Raw genomic sequence first — 21,984 nt, 5'->3', positions numbered from 1 at the left:
GGAAAGTGAAAATGGTAGAGTTGATGAATTTGCAGAAAAGACTGAAGATGAATGAAAGAAAGAACCTAAAGATTACAAAGCTTTTGTTTACATCTATGAAGGATAACCTAGTACTTTACCTAAACCATAGAAAGATGTTGTTGAGCATCAATAGCTAGGCACTTTCAAGGTTCAATAGAAAAGCTCTGTCGAGCATGAATAGGTTGCCAAGCATAAGACTGTAGGTGCTAAGTCACAAAATGAAGAATCTGAACATCAGAGAGATGAAACTAAACATCAAGTAGACCATGCTAAGTTGTAGCCAAAGATTCTTGAAGAAGATGAACACAAACAAATGAGTGAAATACAAGAAGAAAGAAGACCTGAATCTATCCTAGCAAAGTTTGCAAGGATTAATTAGATACCAAACAAAATCATTGGAAGCCAATATTCAAGAGTCATAAAAAGAAGTAAGTTGAAGAATGATGCATGTTTATTATGTGAGGTTGAACCTAAATCAATTAAAGATTCTTTGGAGAATGAAGATTGGATTAAGGCAATGAATGAGGAAATTGATTGAATAGAGAAAAAATAAGGCATGAACTTTTGTACCCAGACCAAAGGACAATATGTTGGAATGTTCAAAATGGGAAGAGTACTTCTGAGGGGGGGGGGGGCGTGAATCAGAAGTACCATACTTTTAACCTTTTCTAATCCTTTAAATCAAATAACTGAAAATAAGATGCATGCATGCAAAATATTAAGTGAATATAAAGCAAACACATGCAATAACACACATAACACCAGATTTGGTAACCCAGAAACCCTCCAAGAATAAGAAGGTAAAACTAGGGTGGGGATGATACCCACAAAAAATATTGCAGCAATAATTATTTGACCACTTCTGATGGTCTGCCCTATGAAAGGCTTGCCATGTCAAAGGCTTTACACTGTGTCAATAATGACCTGGTTAGAGGATTTACAAACACTTTACATGAAGTGTTACCTTTTTAAAGGATTTAGTCACCTCTTCAAAGGATAAGTAGCTATTAAGCTAACCTATCAACATAGGATTTTGACTATCTAATACAATGGCTAGAGAGTATTAGAAACCTTTCACCTAATTATTCACAATCTTCAATTGCTGATTTTAGGCACTTGTTCTGCTCACTTTGATGTGATCCTTGCTTGATCTAATTTTCGTTCATATCCCTTGCTTTATTATGATCAACTAGATATGTAGTTGCTGCTCTGTTCCTCTAAGTCTTTCACACTTCACTCTGAATTTCGCTATAGTTTTCCCATGCACCATTCTCTTCCACACTTACAATGAGGTTTTTGTTCTCCTTTTAAAGATTGTGAAGACTTAGGGTTAGGTATGGATCTATGATCCATATTGAATCTTAAGTTCGCATTCATTCCTTGCATTTTTCTCATTGGTTGCATGCTGATTACATAGGAAATGAAAAAGATTCCATCTTATCCTTGTTCACCTTTGAAATCCTTCTATGTTGGCTCCAAAAATGGTTTACATCTAAGTTTGTGAGGGCATACAATTATATGCTGATTTTGTCTTACTCGGCACATACAGGACTACTGGTGCTTGACACATATACTCTCTTGGTTTGCTCGACACCTATTGCATCCTATCTTGCTTAGCACATGTATAACTCTGGTTCAATCAGCATATGAAGCATCCAAGTTTTCTTGGCATCAACTATGACTTGGCATCTATGTATCACTCGACACCTGTATAATGCTCGACACCTAAAGTCACTCACCACCTATTGGAATTCTAACTTAGCACCAACTGTGGTTTGGCATACATAGTGTACTCGACTTCAATATAAAAAGTGATTAAGTGTGTTGACACTCGAATTTCAAAACTATTCTAAGACCAACAATATCCCCCTTTGACATGAGTGTCAAAAACACTTAACTAAACATTGCTAATCTGGCCTTATGAGTACATTATTCAATTTGTTCTGCATATGTACAAAATTTCAAATTTTTTTCAAAATACCTTGTTACTCCCCCTGAGCTAATTGTGCCTTGAAATTCTTGAAACCAAAATTATGTACCTATGTGCTTGATACTCTTTATCTTCTGCCCTATTCCTGTATTGTGTACCTGTGTTTTGTATTTGATCTATTAGAGTTATGGAATTCCTACATTTTGTATTAGATCTTATATGGAATAGAGCTATCTTCCATATGATTGCCAAAATTTTGTATCTCCCCCTCACTTTGGCTTATTACATATATCCCCATGAAATAATGTAATCAAAACTTAATAAAAAATTAGTATTCTCCCCTTAGTTATATCTTCATCAAAATATTATATCTCCCTTATATCTCCCTTAAAACATATATCTCCCCCTTTTTGACACTAATGTCAAAGGGTTCTAAGGAGTAATACAATACTTAGCCAAAAAGTTACTATTTACCTCCATTATTATTTTTAGAGCTGTGTCCCAATTCTCCAAAGCAATGTCAAGTGACTTGTGTTGGATGGTAGTCTTTGCAGCAAGATGTAAGAGTCCATCAAGTGTAGAAAGATTAGGATATTTCTTTAGAACTATTTTTGCATATACTTTCTCCTTGTGGAGGACTTCCAAGTGTGGGGTGATAGAGGATTGATTGCATTAATTTAGCCTTTATATTGGCCTCCTCTGTTGTGAGTACAACTAACTCCCTTTGAGTGTGAAGCGATTGTGAAAAATGCTTCCCACTTTGAGCTGGATCTTTTGGCAGTTGCATGCTAGAAATCTTCAAATTTCTTTCCAAGTTCAATATCCTTTGATTTGTTTCTTGTGTGAAGTTGGAAAAATCACACAATTTCTTATACAATGTGAAAATATTCTCAAGTACAACTTTGACCTTATCAATTTTTTTGGCCAACTCTACCTATTCAAATGCTATACCACTTGATATCTTCTCATTTAATTTCCCCTAAAATTTTCTCTCAGACCGTTCCATAAGCTTAATAGTGATGTCCTAGTCTTCACTAGTCACCTGGTCAACTATATTAGATAGTTGTTCTATTATGGGCTTTGCTTCATCTGGTGATGTCCTTAATGTCATTCAATGCTTGCTTGTGTTTATACTATTTTTTGAGTATCTCCTGCCTCTTCCTTCTATCTAAAGCATTTTGAATTTCTGTGATCTGAGCCATGGTGATGGTCTTGGAGTCATAGGAAGGTATTACTATGTCTTCATGTAATTCAGGGTCTCCATAGTGAAGTACCCTGGCTACTCTAGTTGAGCTTGAGCATGGAATTTAGATTTGTAATGGTATGGCTTCAGTGCTTGGCTTTTGAAGGGTCTTTGTAGGAGTGCCTATTTTTGGTAGTTCTACCAATGTTTGTGTGGCAACCTAATCCTTTTCCTTTGATGTATCCTACTTTTCATCATATTTTCCTTCCTTTGCACTTGGCTTTTTTAATGCATCACCTGTTGCTGGAGGTGGTGGAAGCATCAAATTTTTAGTGCTAGTAGCTATATAGGTGAAAGGTGGTTCCTTTGGTTTCACCTTTTCTCTTTTTGGTTCTGCTACTACCTTCTATAGTTCATCACCACTCACCAATACAAGACTTGTGCATAACTATGCCTGTAAAGTGGATTGGTGAAGGATCTTGGAGAGATCCTCTTTAGTTAGGGAATTGATGTTCTGAGATGAATTGTTAGGAACATCCTTAATAGTTATTGTATCTGCAGGTGTGATGGTTATATGAGGAGGGCTAGGAGGTGGCATTTGCATCTCTTGCACACTCTGTTCCTCTTCTTGCTACTGTTCAGTTGTTTCCATATCTTCTTTTTGTGTTTCTTCCTCCTCTCCTTTTTCTTTATCCTCCTCATCTTTCTTCTTTTCTTCATCTACTCTTGTTGTTGCTTCCTTCTCTTCCTCTTTCTTCTCTTCTTCTCCTTTCTTCTCTTCTATTCTCTTTTCCTCCATCTTTTCCTTGGCACTAGTTTTTTCCTTGTTTGTTTCCTCTTCTTTGTTATTAGTTATCTTATAAATTGTTTTCCACAATTGTGTGGATTTATTCACCACATCCTCAATCTTGTTTTGAAGGATTTTCAAGGCTCTATACTTAGGTGCAAATTTTCCACCATGTTTCTTATTAGCCTTTTTTATTTGTCCTTTTTTCATATCAAGCTTTACTTGAGCTAGGGTAGATTCTCTAATCTCTCTTTCCATTTTTAGATAATAATGCCATTTATTCTCAACTATCTCATATATTTCCTTGGGCATGGTATTGTCAACTTCTAGAGGTGTGTTTTTGAATTCTGCCATCATGGCATACACAAATTCCTCTACTTTATTTTTCCTTCTCTACCGAGCTTATTAAATCAAGAGTCTTTAAATCATTTAAATCTGCATTCCTAATCTTTTCACAAAGTTTATCAATTGCAGACTTTGGAGGATGTCTTACCACTTTGAATTGGTTGAGGTCCTCTGACTCTGTTCTCTCTTCATCATTTGTATCTATCTATGCCACATACTTTCTTCTTTTCTTTGGCTCTTCAGTAGGCTATTTATTGGCCTTCTTCTTCTCTTTTGTTCCCTCTTTGGTTTTTTGTGTTGTTTCCCTTGTAGTAGCCCTTGTTGCTAGTGTTGGCTTGGCTTGTGCAGGCTTAGTGACCTTCTTAGGCTTGGGATGAGTTGTAGGCTGAGTTTTTTCCTTTCTTTTGTTTTACTCAATTGGTGTAGGTGCTTCCTTAGCTTCTTCTTACTTGGCACCTTCCTCCTTGTCTTCTCCTAAGCCTTGTGTCAGATCTATTGGGTGTTTCCTTTGCTTTTCTTCTTCTTCACTTTCTCCTTCTCCTTCTACTTCTTCTTCTTCACCACCTACTTCTCCTTTAATGCTTGCTCCAAGTTGGGTTTTTCACTTTCTCCTTCTACTTCTACTTCTTCTTCTTCACCACCTACTTCTTCTTCAATGCTTGCTCCAAATTTCTTCTTTATCTTCTTTACTATTTTATCTTTCTTCTTGATAAAAGAAGTTGTCTTCAAGTCTATCTCAACTTTTGATTTGACAACATCATATGTGCCAAAGTGAGGAGCTTCCTTATCTATTTCTTCTACAAAAAATGTTATGATTTCTACTGAGACTTCATCTATATCAAGCTCATATCCTAATGGCCTTAGCCATCTTACTCTTGGTATTGTTTCTTGTATGTAGGTGTTGTCAATGCCAACCAAGAAGCATATGTCATTGATGTGTTTTTCAACTAGGAAAACTGGTATTCTAACCCTTTGCTTCATGGATTTCTTAAAATCCTCAAAATAACTTGTCATTTGGGCTTCAAAGTTGTCACCCATTTGATCAATGAACTCATTGATTTGTGTAATTGCAATTTTATTTGGGTTCCAATTAACTCTTCCAATAGAAGGAAACTCTTCCATAACATAAAAGAATATACACATAAGAACTGAACCAAATTTACATTGAGCACCTTTTGATCTCCTTATTGCTCCTAGGTTTTCAATTATTTGCTACAACATTAGTTTTGACAGATCATATGTGTGATCTTTCTTTACCAATTTATAGGCTACATCCACAGCTATACATGGTACACTGTTCAATTTGCTAGATTGATAGAATTTGTGGGATATTACTCTTACAAAAATGTCTAGAAGAGGATCAATAATAGTGTCAATAGTCATACCCCTCTTATTCCATTTGGCTCCTGTATTCCTTTTAATGATCTCTTTGGAATCACTACACAGGGTCTTAGGCTGATCTAGGGTTGGGAAACCTATAACCCTATGAACTATTCTTTTGGTAATCTTTATTGGTCCTATTTCCAACCATAAACATCCATTGTGAATTTTGCTCAAGACAATCCTTATCCATTCAGTTTTGAAACCAGTGGGGTACATTAGGGCATAGGTCAAACCCTTTCTCTCAACAATCTAGAATTTGTCCTTCAGAATTTTGTTTTCACATAGTTTGTCATAGGCTTGGAATATCTCTAGATCACCTACTACACCTATCTTGCAATTATAACACTTCCTCACATCTTGCACCATGACAACTTTAGGTGGGATAATGGATGGTGCGCTAGTTGGGTCATTTCTATAGGAAACTTCTGGGATTGGCCTAAACTTGGGTTTTTTGACCTCATTAGTCACTAACTGAACCTCATGACCTTCCTTTCCTTTGGGGTTTCTTGAACTAGAAGCCATTATACTGAACTAGGGTTTAAATGTATTAAAAACTTTAGCTCTCCCTATCTTGACACTTGATAAATACCTTAAATCGTTGAAATGTATGCTGAATTTCTATTGAGATTGATGCAAATGGCTTCAATGTTGCTGTATGATCACTCCTGCTCTTTTCTAATCTTTTCTCTGTGTTCAAATGGTGTGAAAATGATCAAAATTTGAGCTTATACCTGTCAAAACCTAGCATTAAATGCTTCGTGCATACAACTGTAAACTCGACAGTTAAATGATTCAACATGACTCAGCTCCCATTGTATTTTGTTTACTTGACCTCCACTAGATTTCAACTTCATTCGGTTTGCATTGACATATCTCAACTTGGCATCAACCATCAATTTAGTCGCTATTAGAAACTTGGCATCCATTGGAGCTTTACTTGGCATTTGAGGATAGTTCGACAGTATTGGCAAAAACTTCAAATTCAGATTTGGCATCTTTGCTCATGCAGATATCTTGCTTGCAGTACTTCTTTGTTCTTTGGGACTGATGTAGGATACAACTTTGCATACTAGTCCTATACATATTTCTTTTGCTTAGTTGGATGAAGTGTGATCACTTGACCTTTTGGGTGAAGTGATCTCTCCATTTGATGTGCTGCACTAATATTTCTTCTTCCAAGTCTTATTCATTTGCCCTCTTATTTATTCAACATCAACCTTCTCTTTTCCTTTATTGAATTCTTTCTTGGGTGCTTTTGACTTTGTTGGGCAGTTCCTGCTGATATGTCCAGTCTTCAAGGAACTGAAACATGAAGTTTAACTTAACCATCTACTGTAATTCCCTCTAAAATGTGTCCTTATGCAATTTTTGGGAATGTGTCCATACTTCTGACAATAGTGATAGTTGTACTTGGTGTTGTAATCCCAGTTGTAGTGATGACCATGGTTATTTCCTTTTGTAGGCTAATTGGGTGTCCACATAGGCTTTGACCTACATTCAAATGCTCTATGTCCATATTTTTTGTAGTTGTAGCAGTGACCTTCAAATCTTGGTGTCTTCATGGTCTTGATTCTGCATTCATGTTCTTGATGTCCTTATTTTTTGCACTTGTGACAAAAGCTTGCATTTTTAGGCTTATCATGCTGATGACTATTCTTGCTCCTACATACATTAGAGGTATGTCCCTTTTTACCATAGAAATGACAAGTAGGTTTAGTATTCTTACCTTTGTTACTCCTTTCTTCTACAATCTTGGATGATTCTCCTTGCCTAATGCTGATGTAACCAAGTCTTGAATTGTCATTACTAGCCCTTGGTGATTTCAGCAGTTGCTCAAAGTACTTGATGGCCTCATTTGGTTTGTTAAAGCTTACTGCTAACTCTTTTTCTCTTTTCAATTCATTCTGCAATTGCTCATTTTGTATTTTCAAAGTGGAGATCTCAATGTCCTTCATGTTCAGTTCATGATGAGCATTCATCATTTAACTTAAGGTGTCCAACTACATGTTTGAGATTCTCTCAAACTCAATTGTTTTTTCCTTCATTATAGTGGTAAGATTTCTCTTGTCATCTTCTGTCATGACCTTGTCTTTAATGGATCTCTTCTTTTTTCAGTCACTTCACAAAGCATTATGGCTTGTGACTCTTGTTCAAGCTTGAGTATTCTAATTTCTTCAAGTTGTGCTCTATTTTTCTCCATCAATTCTGCTATTGCTGCATCAAATCCCTTGGAGTCTCCATTGGAAAACACTTGTGTGGTATCAATCTCCTTGTAGTGTATGTCATTTTCAACTATGGCTATATCCTTCCTTCTTTTTAAGGACTTTCTCAATTCTTCTTTGGCTTCCTCCAATTTGTGTAGAGCAACGTGTACATCAATCACCTGATTGTCAATGATCTTCCCAAGCTTAAAGACTTCCATCTTCAAACCTTTTCTCTATGCTATTAGGCTTCTCCTTGTGAGAACTAGTGCTCTGATACCAATTGTTGGAATGTTCAAAATGGGAAGAGTAGTTTTGAGAGGTTGGGGGGGGGGGGTGAATCAGAAGTACCATACTTTTAACCTTTTCTAATCCTTTAAATCAAATAACTGAAAATAAGATGCATGCATGCAAAATATTAAGTGAATATAAAGCAAACACATGCAATAATGCACATAACACCAGATTTGGTAACCCAGAAACCCTCCAAGAATAAGAAGGTAAAATTGGGGTGGGGATGATACCCACAAAAATTATTGTAGCAATAATTGTTTGACCACTTCTAATGGTCTGCCCTGTGAAAGGCTTTACACTGTGTCAATACTGACCTAGTTAGAGGATTTAAAAACACTTTACATGAAGTGTCACCTTGTTAAAGGATCTAGTTATCTCTTCAAAGGATCTATAAAGTAGCTATTAAGCTAACTTATCAACATAAGATTTTGACTATCTAATACAATGGCTAGAGAGTATTAGAAACCTTTGACCTGATTGTTCCCAATCTTCAATTGCTGATTTTAGGCACTTGTTCTACTCACTCTGATGTGATCCTTGCTTGATCTGATTTTTGTTCGTATCCCTTGCTTTGTTATGATCAAATGGATATGTAGTTGCTACTCTGTTCCTCTAGGTCTTTCACACTTCACTCTGAATTTTGCTATAGTTTTCCCATACACTATTCTCTTCCACACTTATAATGGGGTTTTTGTTCTCCTTTTAAAGATTGTGAAGACTTAGGGTTAGGTATGGATCTATGATCCATATTGAATCTTAAGTTCCCGCTCATTCCTTGCATTTTTCTCATTGGTTGCATGCCTTCTCCATTTTTTTGATTGGTTGCATGCTGATTACATAGGAAATGAAAAAGATTTGATCTTATCCTTGTTCACCTTCAAAATCCTTCTATGTCAGCTCCAAAAATGGTTTACATCTGAGTTTTTGAGGGCACATACTTATATGCTAATTTTGTCTTACTCAGCACATACTGGACTATTGGTGCTCAACACATGTACTCTCTTGGTTTGCTTGGCACCAACTACATCCTGTCTTGCTTGGCACATGTATAACTCTGGCTCACTTCGCATATGAAGCATCCAATTTTGCTCAACATCAACTATGATTTGACATCTATGTATCACTTGACACTTGTATAATGCTCGGCACCTGAAGTCACTTGACACTTGTTGGAATTCTGACTCGGCACTAACTATGGCTCAACATACATAGTGTACTTGGCTTCAATGTAAAAAGTGATTAAGTGTGTTGAAACTTGAATGTAAAAACTATTATAAGATGAAAACAATAATGTGATTGGGACTAAGTGGTTATTCAAAGCTAAACTGAATGAGAAAGGTGAAGTCACAAGGAACAAGACAATACTAGTTTGTAAGGGATATGCACAAGAGGAAGGAATTGACTATGGAGAGACATTTTCCCTAGTTGTAAGGATGGAAGGACAAAGAAATTTTCTTGCATATTCTTCTTGCAAAGGATTCAAGGTATACCAAATGGATGCCACATCTTGATTTTTGAAGGGAATCTTAGAAGAAGAAGTCTACATTGAGAAACTTAGAGGATTTTTTGATCCTAGCAAGAAGAATATGGTATGTAAGTTGTAGAAAGAATTATATGGTTTGATACAAGCCCCTAGAGAATTGTATGAAAGGTTACACACTTATTTGATGAAAATTGGTTTTGCAAGAACTAATGGCAATAGCAATATGTACTTGAAAAGTGAATCTGTGAACAAGATATTGCTAGCTGAAATTTTTGTTGATGACATCCTATTTGGGGAACATGATATGTTGTGTAAATAATTTACTACTGAGATGAAGAAAAAATTTTATATGTCAATTTTTGGAGAGATCAAGTTCTTTTTTGGTTTGCAACTTTATTAGATGGAGAAAAAAGTCTACATTACACAATCAAACTATATCAAGGAGACATTGAAGACTTTTGGAATGGAGGATTCAAGAATAGTTGGAACACCTATGGTTATTGGTCACAAAATTTTAAAGAATTATGATTTAGCTAAGGTGAATCAAACATTATATAGGCCAATGATTGGAAAATTGAAATATATTAGACATAGCATACTTGACATTGCATTAGCAGATGGTATTACTGCTAGATGTTTTAATAACCCTAGAGAAAATCACATGATGGTTGTAAAAAGAATATTGATATATCTAAAAGGGAAAAAAGATTATGGATTATGGTACAAGAAAAGTGACAAGCTTGAGCTAAAGATCTATACAAATGCTGATTAGGCAGAAAACATTGATGATAGAAAGAGTAAAAGTGGAGGAACTTTCTTTTTAGGAAGGATACTAATTTTACGAATAAAAAAAAAAGATAATTGTATTTCTAAATCGAAAATAGAGGCTGAATATATAGTAATAGCAGTTAATTGTTCAAATATTATATGGATGAAGCAATTGTTGAAAGGCATAAAGGAGGAAATTACATAACCTATTGTGATATATTGTGATAACACAAGTGCTATAAATATACCAAAGAATCCTATGATGCACATAAAGAAAAAACACATTGCTATCAAATATCATTACTTGAGATAGTTGGTACATGACAAAGAGGTGAGACTAGAGTATATGAACCAAAAGGAGTAGATGGATGATATATTCACTAAGGCATTACCTAAACATGATTATGAGTATATAAGAGGCAAGTTAGGGGTCATTTCCATACCTCAAGTAAGCTGAGGAAAGATGTTGCATTGCATCAAATGATATGATTAGAATATCTTACATTTTGATGCAGAAAGTCCCATTTTAGGAGCTACCTTTAAAGATTGTAAAATGATGGATTGGAGCATGAAGTATATGAGACTAAAAGGAGTCAATGTAAAAATGAAAGAGAAAGTGATCTTAAATTATTAGTCAAATTGTGACAAAGTGAAGACGATATGTGTGATATAACGAAGAGGGAGATATATCTGAATGGATAATGTCTTTTATATTGTTGTAAAAGAGGGAGAATGTGTTCAATTTACCATATATGATACATATCAAGAGGGAGAGTATGTACTGAAATAAAAGAGGAGGATATGTATAGTTACCATCTTATATCAAAATGAGTGAGGGAAAATATGATTAGAGGTGTTGTTAATATAGTTGTTAATATAATTGGTGTTAGCATTGAAGAATATACAATTGGTATCATAGTGGGAGAAGTGTAAGTGAGTGCAAGATGCGAATCAAAATGAAACTAAGGAAATTAATGGAGATCTGTTATAGTCCACATAGGGAGCTGAACTAGAATTTAATCATGAGACTATCTTTTATATTTGAATTATAACTAGAGGTGTTTCCATCAATGCCAAAGAGGGATTTTATTGGAAACTACAATTGGAAAAATTGTTATATTGTCATTGATATCAAACCTACTGGTGAGACATTTAGTAACAATATAGATTTCCATATCTATTGATTGATGAAAAGGATTTTAAAAGAGAGATAATCAGATGAACTAGTGAAGTTATTGAGAAAAGAGGAGCAAGTATGATGGAATTACAATGGGCACTTGATTAGTTAGTCTTTTACAAGATTATGTACTATTTAATCATTTAAGGAAGTAAGGAAATCAGTTGAGTTGATGCTTGGAAGAGAAGATAAGCCATCGAGTGAAACACTAAGCTTGAGTGAGTTACAACTTTATTAGGTCAATGAAGGAGTTGAAGTAGAAGATTAAGGAACTTAAAGGTTAGTTGAGTAAACAGTACTAGTTGAGTGATAGTTATGGTTGAGCAAGTTGGAGTAACGATTGAGCATAGTGAAGACTAAGCAAGCTAGTGTAAGCCGACTGAGACAAAATAGTAGAGACCAATCAATCCATTGATGATTGAGCAGAAGAACATAGTGATGACCAAGTGTTAGTAAAATAACATCTTGTGAAACAATCAAGTTTGAGGCCACCATAGTTAAATCTTTGGATTAGTCAAAACATGAGGATGATAAGGATTGATGAGTTGACATATTTAATTCATGAACTAAGTTTGTTATGCAATCAAAGGAAATGATTCAAAGTGAAGTTTATAGAAGTATCATGATGATATTTAATGGATCTAAGAAAACCCTAAGATCAATGATGATATTCAAGCAACAAAATATCAAAGTTACCTATCTAAGGAGGCATAAAAGATGTTTTATGGGGTTGGTTCATTATTGATTAGAAATTTTATGGAGAAACTATGAAGAACATAGTAGCAAAGGAAAGTGAGAAGACTGGTGAAGTGTGATTGCTTGAAGGTTTTCCAAGAAGACCGAAGAAGATGTTAATGAAGTCCAATCAATGAAGCAACAAATGAGCACATGGAGATCTAAATTTGCAAAGTGAATTGTATCATTACAAATCAAACTTGTTTTTATATTCTAATGATTTTGGCACTCAAAATCCTTTAATCAAGGTTGACATAGCAAACATTTTTAAAATCCTTTAATCAAGGTGACATTCAAATGGAATAATCCAAAGTCCTCTAACTAGGCCACTCCTAATAGGGTGATTAAATCCTTTAATAGGGTCACACCTAATAGTGTGTTTTGTAACCTTTAACAGGGTTGGCACTTAACTGAGCTCACTTCAGAAGAGTGAAAAGTGGTAGCATCTTACTTGGTGTTTTTTCCCAAATTGGGTTTCCATGTTTAGTCTTGGTGTCAAACATCTATGAATGATTTTGTGATGTAAGTTATTTACTATTGGTCAGCATAAACTGAACAAAGAGTTAAATAATGAACAAAATTTTAAGTTGATAATGTGATGTTATATAGATCGAGTGGTTTTATGAGTTTGTTTAAGTTGTTTGAAGTTAGTAAAAATTAGATTGGTACATCAGGACATGAGGATAATTTATTCACCCATGGTGGCTACTATTTTTGTATTGGGTTGAACTTAGTTCATTTCTTTTTGTAGCCCTAGGTAGATGACAATTTAGTGTCTACATTGTTGTTATTGTTGAATATACTTGTTGGACTACTGCTATATGGTTTTATCTGATATGCAATAAAAAAGAAACCCTCATTCCACTTGACTCTGAAAGAAAATGCACACATGCTCCACTTTATTGATAAGGCTTAAAACAACTCATTTTGTTATAATTCCTAAGGAGTTTACATGAATGATGTAAGGGTAATAAGGGATTTTAAAGTTAGAACCTAGGCCTCATTTCTCAATGAAATTGATGAAATAGTAAAAGAGAATTGTTAATAAGATGAATTATAGTTAATATGAATTATTTATAAAATTAATTATGAGTAATCCAAACTTTAGAAAGCTACCTTGCAATGATATTTAAGGATCTCCACATTTTAATAGGCTCACACTTTATGGTGCTGATTGATATTTAATAATGACAACTAAGTCTAAATAAAAATCTAGTCAATATAATAGAAATATGTGAGATGAATTTATGTCAAAATAAATTAATATGAAAATTAAACTAATCGCCTTCTTATTGATATAATAATTTATATGGCATTTAATTTATGCTTAATTTAATTGATTAACTCTAACAAGGACCTTGGTCTAGAGGAAAGTGTGTGCATGCAAAATAAAGTGGGAACTCAATAAGATGACAAAGCAAAAGGAAAGATATAGAGGCTGTTAAAAGAAGGAAAAGAACATGATGCTAATATGGTGTAAATCGAGGAATAATCCTCATGATTTAATAACGTTGTAATTAGGGGAATGTCCCTATATTTTCATCTATATTTTTAGAGGATGTAAGTCTCCAAGCAAGACTTCACGTTTTCTTGACTCCGTTCTTTCCTACCAGTGATCGTTTGAATGGAGAAACCATATACAATCTCTATTAAAAAATAATATAATATTTTGGACTCGACTTTCATCGATTGAATGTGTGTGTGTGTGTGAAAACATTTTTTAAATTATAAATTGAATATATTAAAAAAATGACACAAACCACTAGTTTACTTTGCCTTTAAATTCTGAACTTTTTGTTATGTATAGTTGATATAATGCATTGAATGTTGAATTTTTTTTTGTGTTCTAATAAAGTTAAATCAAAATGTTTTGACTGCACGCAACTTTTTAGATAACATTTACTTTTAAAAAATGACAATTCAAGAAGATGAAAAATTGATATGAGTTGGGAAGTCTAACTTATGTAGCCACATATATTCAAATTGACATTAATTTATAGAATAGACTAATCATAGTTTACAATAATAATTTAAATTAAAAGGTAGATTAAGATTAACTGGCATATGAAATGATACAAATTAAATATAATGTGAGTAAAACAAATATAAAATAGAGTAATGCAAGTGAAAACTACAATTTTCACCTCTACAACTAAAGTGAAGAAAATAAGTGAAGAAGCCTTGCTCACTAGTACATTAAAACTATCAAAATATCACAATTATTGAAATCTAATTATCCAAAAAAGATAAAAATATTTCTTCCTCCAATATACCTTGACATAAATTGTAAAATCCAACCCATTATTTACTCTACAATAATAATTATATTTCTTAAATGATAAACAATAGTATAAAATAGTTATTCTTACTATTTAATAAATAATAATAAAATAGCAAGTCAACTCTACATAAAATGATTAAGCATTCCCCACGAAGAGAAGAGGGGAGGGAGATATAACATCATCCTCGTCACTTAGGATAAGGTGAAGAGAAACTTTCTTCATATTCTCTTTTTAATTATTACAAGTACGAAAAAAATTAAATATAAAAACATTCATAACATTCATATACAAAATCAAGTGGATTTCTAAATGCTATTTTAACCACTTGAATTGTATGACGTTTAGTGGGAAGCCATCAAGGATATCTATTATCATTGTACTTGAAATGATTGTTTGTTTGTATGAGGATTCCTTAGAACTAAGAATCTAATGACATTATCAATATTACTATTGGAAAAAAAACCGACATGTCAAAAATATTTCTGTCTACAATCCTTCCGTTTTAACCATGCCTTCCTTATAGGTAAGATTTGATTCCCCACTCCTCACACATATTATACAATGATGATTTTATTATTATTTTTATTATATTATAAGTGATTTTTTTTAATTGATTACAAACTTTTAAAGTTTTTTCTTTTATATTTGAAAATTTAAATTTCTCATTTTAGATTCTAAGATCTTAGAAATTGATTATTTAATGTTTATTTGTGATCTAAAACAATTTCAATTGAATATACAAAATTTTATATTAAAAGATGATTCGAGGTCATTGAGTCATGAAATTAATCAATAAAATGCTAATATAGAATTTGCATCCATAATTACTATGTGGCACTATCATTTTAGAAGTTTGACATTACCTTATTTGTTAGACATTGACAAAGGGGGCTAACTAATTTATCAACATTAGATATAGATTTTAAAAAATCAAACGAGAAATTAAAACCCTAATATACAATAGGCTTAGTTTCTAATAGGGCAATAAATTCAAACACAATATTATGCAAACTAAAAATAGATTACCAAACTTAATTTTTGTTGCACTCCCACAAGTATATTTTCTTTCGATGTTAGAGACATGTTAGATACATTGACAAATAATTCTACGTAAACTCTAGCTCCCTAAAAATGTCTAGGAATAGTATATTTGTAGATTTGTAAGAAAGATGAACAATAGTATCATCAACAAATTGTTGATGCATAATTAAGTGTTGCATTTGTAATTTTTATTCATTCAATCAAATCCATTCTCTTAGGATTTTTTGAATTCTCTCCAAAGGAATTTTGCAATGATAATGAATAGGAAAGGAGACAAGGGCCTCCATTGAATTAGACATCTTAAGACTTTAAATTATCCTTTTGTGGAATCCTTAATTAGAGTGGATAATTCTAGGCTCAAGATGCAATAGAACAACCAATTGACCTATTTTGTGCAAAGTATTGAGGCCTTTGTGTACTGACATATGAATCTCCACTTAATCTTATCATATGCCTTTTTGATATTGATCTTAATGAGAATTCTTTGTGATTCATTATTATGAATTGAATAAATATCTCCTAAGAATTGATTATCCAAGATTGATCTACACGGTACAACACATGTTTGTTCTTCTAATTTGATGTGTGAAAGGACCAACGTCAATATGTTAGCCATTGTGCTCACCATTCTCTTATATATTGTATTACAAAAGGAAATGGGTTTTCACTCATTCAAACTCAAAGCATTTTCTTTTTGGGAATGATAGTTATAAAAGTATATTTAATCTCCTTCAAAAATCTTCTTGAGTTCCTTGTTGATTCTATTGCTTCCACTTTTTATTTAATATAAGAATATGCTAGCTAGAACTTTTGAAACAGTCTTGTTAAAGTTAAAGGATTGTTGTAGATGAAATAACATTGTTCGTGATTTCTATATATTTTTCAAATACATCAATCTCTCTCTATTTATATTGACATTAATGATATGAAGAGACATATCGCTTCAAAGGACATGCCCATTCATTAATTATATATTTAATATAATAACAAATATATATGTATATATATATATATACATATATGTGTATACATATGTATATCTATATATTCATATATATATATATATATATATATTATGTATGTATATATGTATGTTTGTACATACATACATACATACATACATACATACATACATATATATATATATATGTGTGTGTGTGTGTGTGTGTGTGTGTACAAACATACATATATACATACATTATATATATATATATATATATATATATATATATATATATATATATATTGTTGGAAATGCAATATAGACAAGGTGACTAAGAGGGAGGTGAATTAGGAACCAATAAAATTTATATTTTTATTCACCAATCAAACATTCACTAGGTAATTTGATCTAATTGCATACATGAAAGATTGAAAGCAATAAAATATTCATAACACTTGACTCAATATTTGGTAACCTAGAAACCTTCCAAATAGAAAGTAAAACTAGGGTGTGGATGATAACCCACAAGCTTTATTATTATAGTATAAAGTTGGCCTATTAAAGCTTACAATCGATCACTTCTGATGATCTTCCCTATTAGGAGCAATAAGGATTGCTAGGTTCACCTTGTGAAAGGATTGACAACATACAATGAAGTATGCACTTTGTTAGGAGATTGGAAAATAATGTTAAGTCCACTTGGTTAGATGATTTGGTTGATGCACTTGTTAGGATGAGTCAGTGGTTGATCTTTGATCTGCAACTTGGTTTTCTGAATGAGATTCCTTTGAAATACAATGATCACGTGACTGTGATAGATAAAGCTCTCCTTTCCCTTCTATTTCTTCTAGCTTTCTTAATTCACACTCATCTACTTCTTGCTTCTTCAGTATGATTACATTGGATATAAAAAGATATATTATATATACCAATCTAGTAAATTACCTTCTAGAGTTGACTACAATACCAAATTCAAACAATCTTCACAAAATTGACTCACTACTATTACTCGGGTTTTGAAGACCACTCAGGTGATGTTATGACACTCGAAAAAACTTGTCAATACTTGAAAAATTTGGCACTCAGTTGATGTAGATGTTCTGTCCATATTGATCACTTGGAGTAATAGATACTTGGTCAGCACTAGATGACTCAACGAATATTGAAGAACTTAGTAGACTCAGTTGGCATTGAATGGCTAGGTCAACACTGTTGGCTCCTAAATTAATAGCTTTTGAATAACTGTGTGGAAGAACATTTACACCTAGGGGAAGCTAACTCCCATCCTCAATGTACCTATTTAGACACCAGGGCCAACTATAAGGCTATTTAAGTCTCCTTCTTCTTTAGGCTTTGCAAAACCTAGCTGGGTGGATCTCAGATTCTTTATATGGTACTAGTGTAAAGGCATACAACTGTATCTAGATAATAAATAAAACCCCCAAATCTTCTATGTTTATGCAAGCATTCATGGACATGAAATAGCTAATAACATAGCACATGGACCTGATAAACCAATTGAGGAAAACTCTTTCAACTCTTAAACATAAGGGGAAAAGATATTCGATTAATGATTGAATAATCAACATAACCTAGGTATGCAACAACAAAACATGTAATATTCAAGCCGATCAGTCCCTTATCCATTGGGAAAAAACTAAATCAAAACATACACATGGACACCTAAAGTATACTCGTATATCTAGGCATTTGATCTATCTATATAACTTGCAAATAGACATCAATCTTAAAATGAAGTTCGCACTCATCAAATCCTCCTATAACCCATGTAGTTCTATCAATTTAATATCAAGAAAATTACTTAGGTCCTTCACCCAACAACAAGACACCTAGTGGCATACAACTTTAACACAAGCTACAACTGGATGGTATCCACTTTGGGCATAGTCAACAAAAAACTACAAAACTCACAGAAAGGGAGATAAACTTCAGAATGAAACTCTATATTAAGTTCTTGGAAATCAATACATCATCTGTATGTCAAAACTTAGAAAATAACACCAAGGAATGACTATGTAATATAAAAATGCTTCAAAATAAATACACTGCTACTGTTCATAACAAAGGAATACTAAGGAGAAATGGTATCACAGTAAAAATTGGAACCCTTCTAGTCTCACAATAGTGAGAAAATCTCAAAATTGGAACTTGTACAATGAGTAGAGAAGAAGAATTTATAGAGGAGAAGTTTCTGGATCTACAATCTAATACTGACATGTGTCCTGCTGAAATTGTCTTCATCTTAATGTTGTTGAAACTGATCTTCTTCATCTACTGGCAATAAAAACCATAAATGTTGTTGCAGAAATATCTTCTTTAAAGAGTAATGAGGAAACCACCCTCTTGAAGGAATATTAGATTGACACATTCCAAAGTATAGAGCCCTCAATCTGATCTTGTTTTGTCCTCATCTTCCTTCAATCATGAAAATCCAACTGCCTGTGTTGACAAAAACTTCATTGCTTCCAACTGCCTCTAAAATATTCAATTCTACCTTTACAACCAACAAATATGATTTCATGCATATATGATCTAATCCTAATCTTATTTGATCTAAAAGCATCAAATCTGATTTGTTAAACTGAGGATGCCCCAAAATCATAAAACCTCATGTAGCTTCTTCTGGTGCATACCTGTGTAGAAGAGTGCATCTTTTCCCAGTTCCAAGAGTATATCAAATTGTATATTTCTAATGAAAATAGTGCCTCTAAGGTCAATTTGAGATTTTAGGTCCTAGGCCATGAATTGTCATTAAAATGAAAAATTAAATGAAATATATAGTGGAAACTATATAAAATCATTAAATTTATTTAAAACTTCAACATTTGAACTTCTGATGCATTGAATATCTTTGAACTTTAATTTTTTATTCCCTTTCCTTATCTTTCCAATCCACTGATGCCACATGTCATTTCATCATTCGTCAACTCACCCAAGCGGGACCCACATCCTCATCAACATTTGAAATATTCAAAATTTTACCACTCGATGCTATGAAATTACTCACGATGAAATCATATCATCTTATCTCTTAATATTTCCTCCTCCGATCTTACGATTGGAAACTTCCCTTAGTTCTATTAAAATCTCCTTCCGATCGTACCCCGTTGTAATACCTTAAGCCTTCATATCTCTTCTTCCGATCTTATGCTTATTTCGTGACATCATAGCACTTTACTTTTAAATTTTTGATCTCACGACCGGTCTTTACTTGCATGCCACATGTCACTCCTCTTGCCTTGCATTACATTGGTCAAAACTTAGTCATTAATTTACTTGCGTCGAGGCCCCACAACACAAGAGATCTACTCGCCTTCAACCGTGTGTATTAAAGACACCTTATGGTTGTGTTGTAGTGTATTTAAAAGGAAAATTTTTTTTTCACCTAATGAATGTGGGACAAAACCACATAAGTGCACATAGTCATTCTGTAGACTCCTCTCATGCCACTCCAAACATATTGGCTCCACTATATCTTCAGTGCTTAAAGGGAGAGGAAAAGGAAACTACCCAATGCCCTTTGAGGCCAATCTGTAGGTGCCATAGAACATAAATCACTCATCTTGTATGCAACATGTGCCATCATGAATTTCAAACATTTGAATCATTGTATATAGACAAGTGGTTTAACATAACATCTGCCAAGCATGTGCTGAATACGTTCCTTCCCTCTATCATGGTTTCCTCGAGAGGGATTCCTTGTAGTCACCATTGGTTCAAATTTGGGCATCCTTATGCTATTGTAGAATTTTTATGAAGTACCAGAGCCAATGGATTTCTCCCCTCCATCTCATGCTCTGTACTTTCCTTTTTTCTTGAGGGTTTTCTCTGCCATGGTGTCCTACACTCTTCCATGCCTTGGAGCTTTTCCTTCCCATATGGATGCTCTCATTGTTAATATTAGATTGGTTTTGACAAGTGAGTGTCTATACACTTAAGTCATATAATTAGTTCATGCCAAATAAGTAACATATGCCGAGCACAACATATAATTTAGGTCATTCCAAGTAAATAATGAGTGTCGTGTCACTCATGTGCTGAGTCACTTAAGTGTTGAGCAGATAGTATGTGCTGAGTGATTTAGTTGTCAAGAAAGCAGTGCATGCTGAGTAATTTAGATGCCAAGTGACAACATTGAAGTTACAGTTAGTGCCAAGCACCAGGGACTTTAGATGTCGACTAACACATTTTTGACATAGTTTTTTTTATTGGCACAAACTACTATGTAAACCATTTTTAGCCAACTTAAGGATTAATTTAGGATCTTTTGTTGATAAGGATGAGTCTTAAGTGGGAATCCCTATGTATTATATGCATCCAATCAAGAAAATAGAAGGTTTAAGTGGAAATATGGGTGAATCACACCCATTGATTCATACCTAACCCTAAGTCACCTAGGTCTTCTTAAGGAATAAAAACCCTAAACCTTTTATGAATGATTAAAGAGAGAGAGAAGGAGAGTTTGCATGTGCAAACTAGACATTCATAGCGACCAAGGTATTATGATCTAAATTACATTGAAAATTTAATTAAAGGAGAGCAAAGGAAGGAGAATAATAGAGAGACATCTGATCAAGAAGGATCAAGTGCACATCAATATAGAGGTGATATGACATCAAGCAATAGAATGCTAATCGCAGGATCATTGCTGAGAAATTATAATAGGTGAATTAGTTAAATCTCTTAATAGAGTAGTCCTAACATGTTGTATTGAAATCCTTTAACAAGGTGCTTAATTGTTCAAGTTGAAGTCCTTTAATTAGGCACATTTCTAACAGGGTGTTGAAATCCTTTAATAGGGTAAGACCTAACAGTCTTTGTAAGATTTTAATAGGGCAGACCTTTCACAATGTAGATCATGTTTCATGATCAAACATCGTAACATTCATTGGATACACTTTTTACTGCATTAGTGAATATTTTCAAGTGTCATCCCCACCCTAGTTTTACCTTCTCATTGGAGGGTTTTTGGGTAATCATATCTTGTGTCATACATGTGTGAATGTTTACTTGTTTACATGATTTAGATGTATGTGCTTTACATGGTATTTTAGTTTACTTGTTAATTTGTGAGATGGATGTGAGGTGAGTATTTTTATGGGTAAAATTTTGAAGCACTAATTCACCCCCCTCTTAGAGTTTACCTTTCCTATTGTAATTCCAACACTTATGCTCGGTCATTCACATGCCAACAGATGTTGTGTGTAGATGGTGCCGCTATTGATTGCTCTGGTTCTCCTCCCCTTGCCTTGTTGTGGAAGATCTTCCTTTTTTATAGGTTTTCTCCTCTTCGCTTGGCGTAGGACTACTCTACATTTGCATTGCTACCTTCTAGTCTATGGCTATAGTCCCACTATGGAATTTTCTTCCTTAGTCATGAATGGTGTTTT

Source organism: Cupressus sempervirens, chromosome 5 (assembly GCF_028749045.1).
Source record: "Cupressus sempervirens isolate cs-2001-9-10 chromosome 5, ASM2874904v1, whole genome shotgun sequence".
NCBI classification, from domain to species: Eukaryota; Viridiplantae; Streptophyta; class Pinopsida; order Cupressales; family Cupressaceae; genus Cupressus; species Cupressus sempervirens.
The sequence above is the reverse complement of the archived record's forward strand: the minus strand, read 5'-3'. Positions refer to the sequence as shown.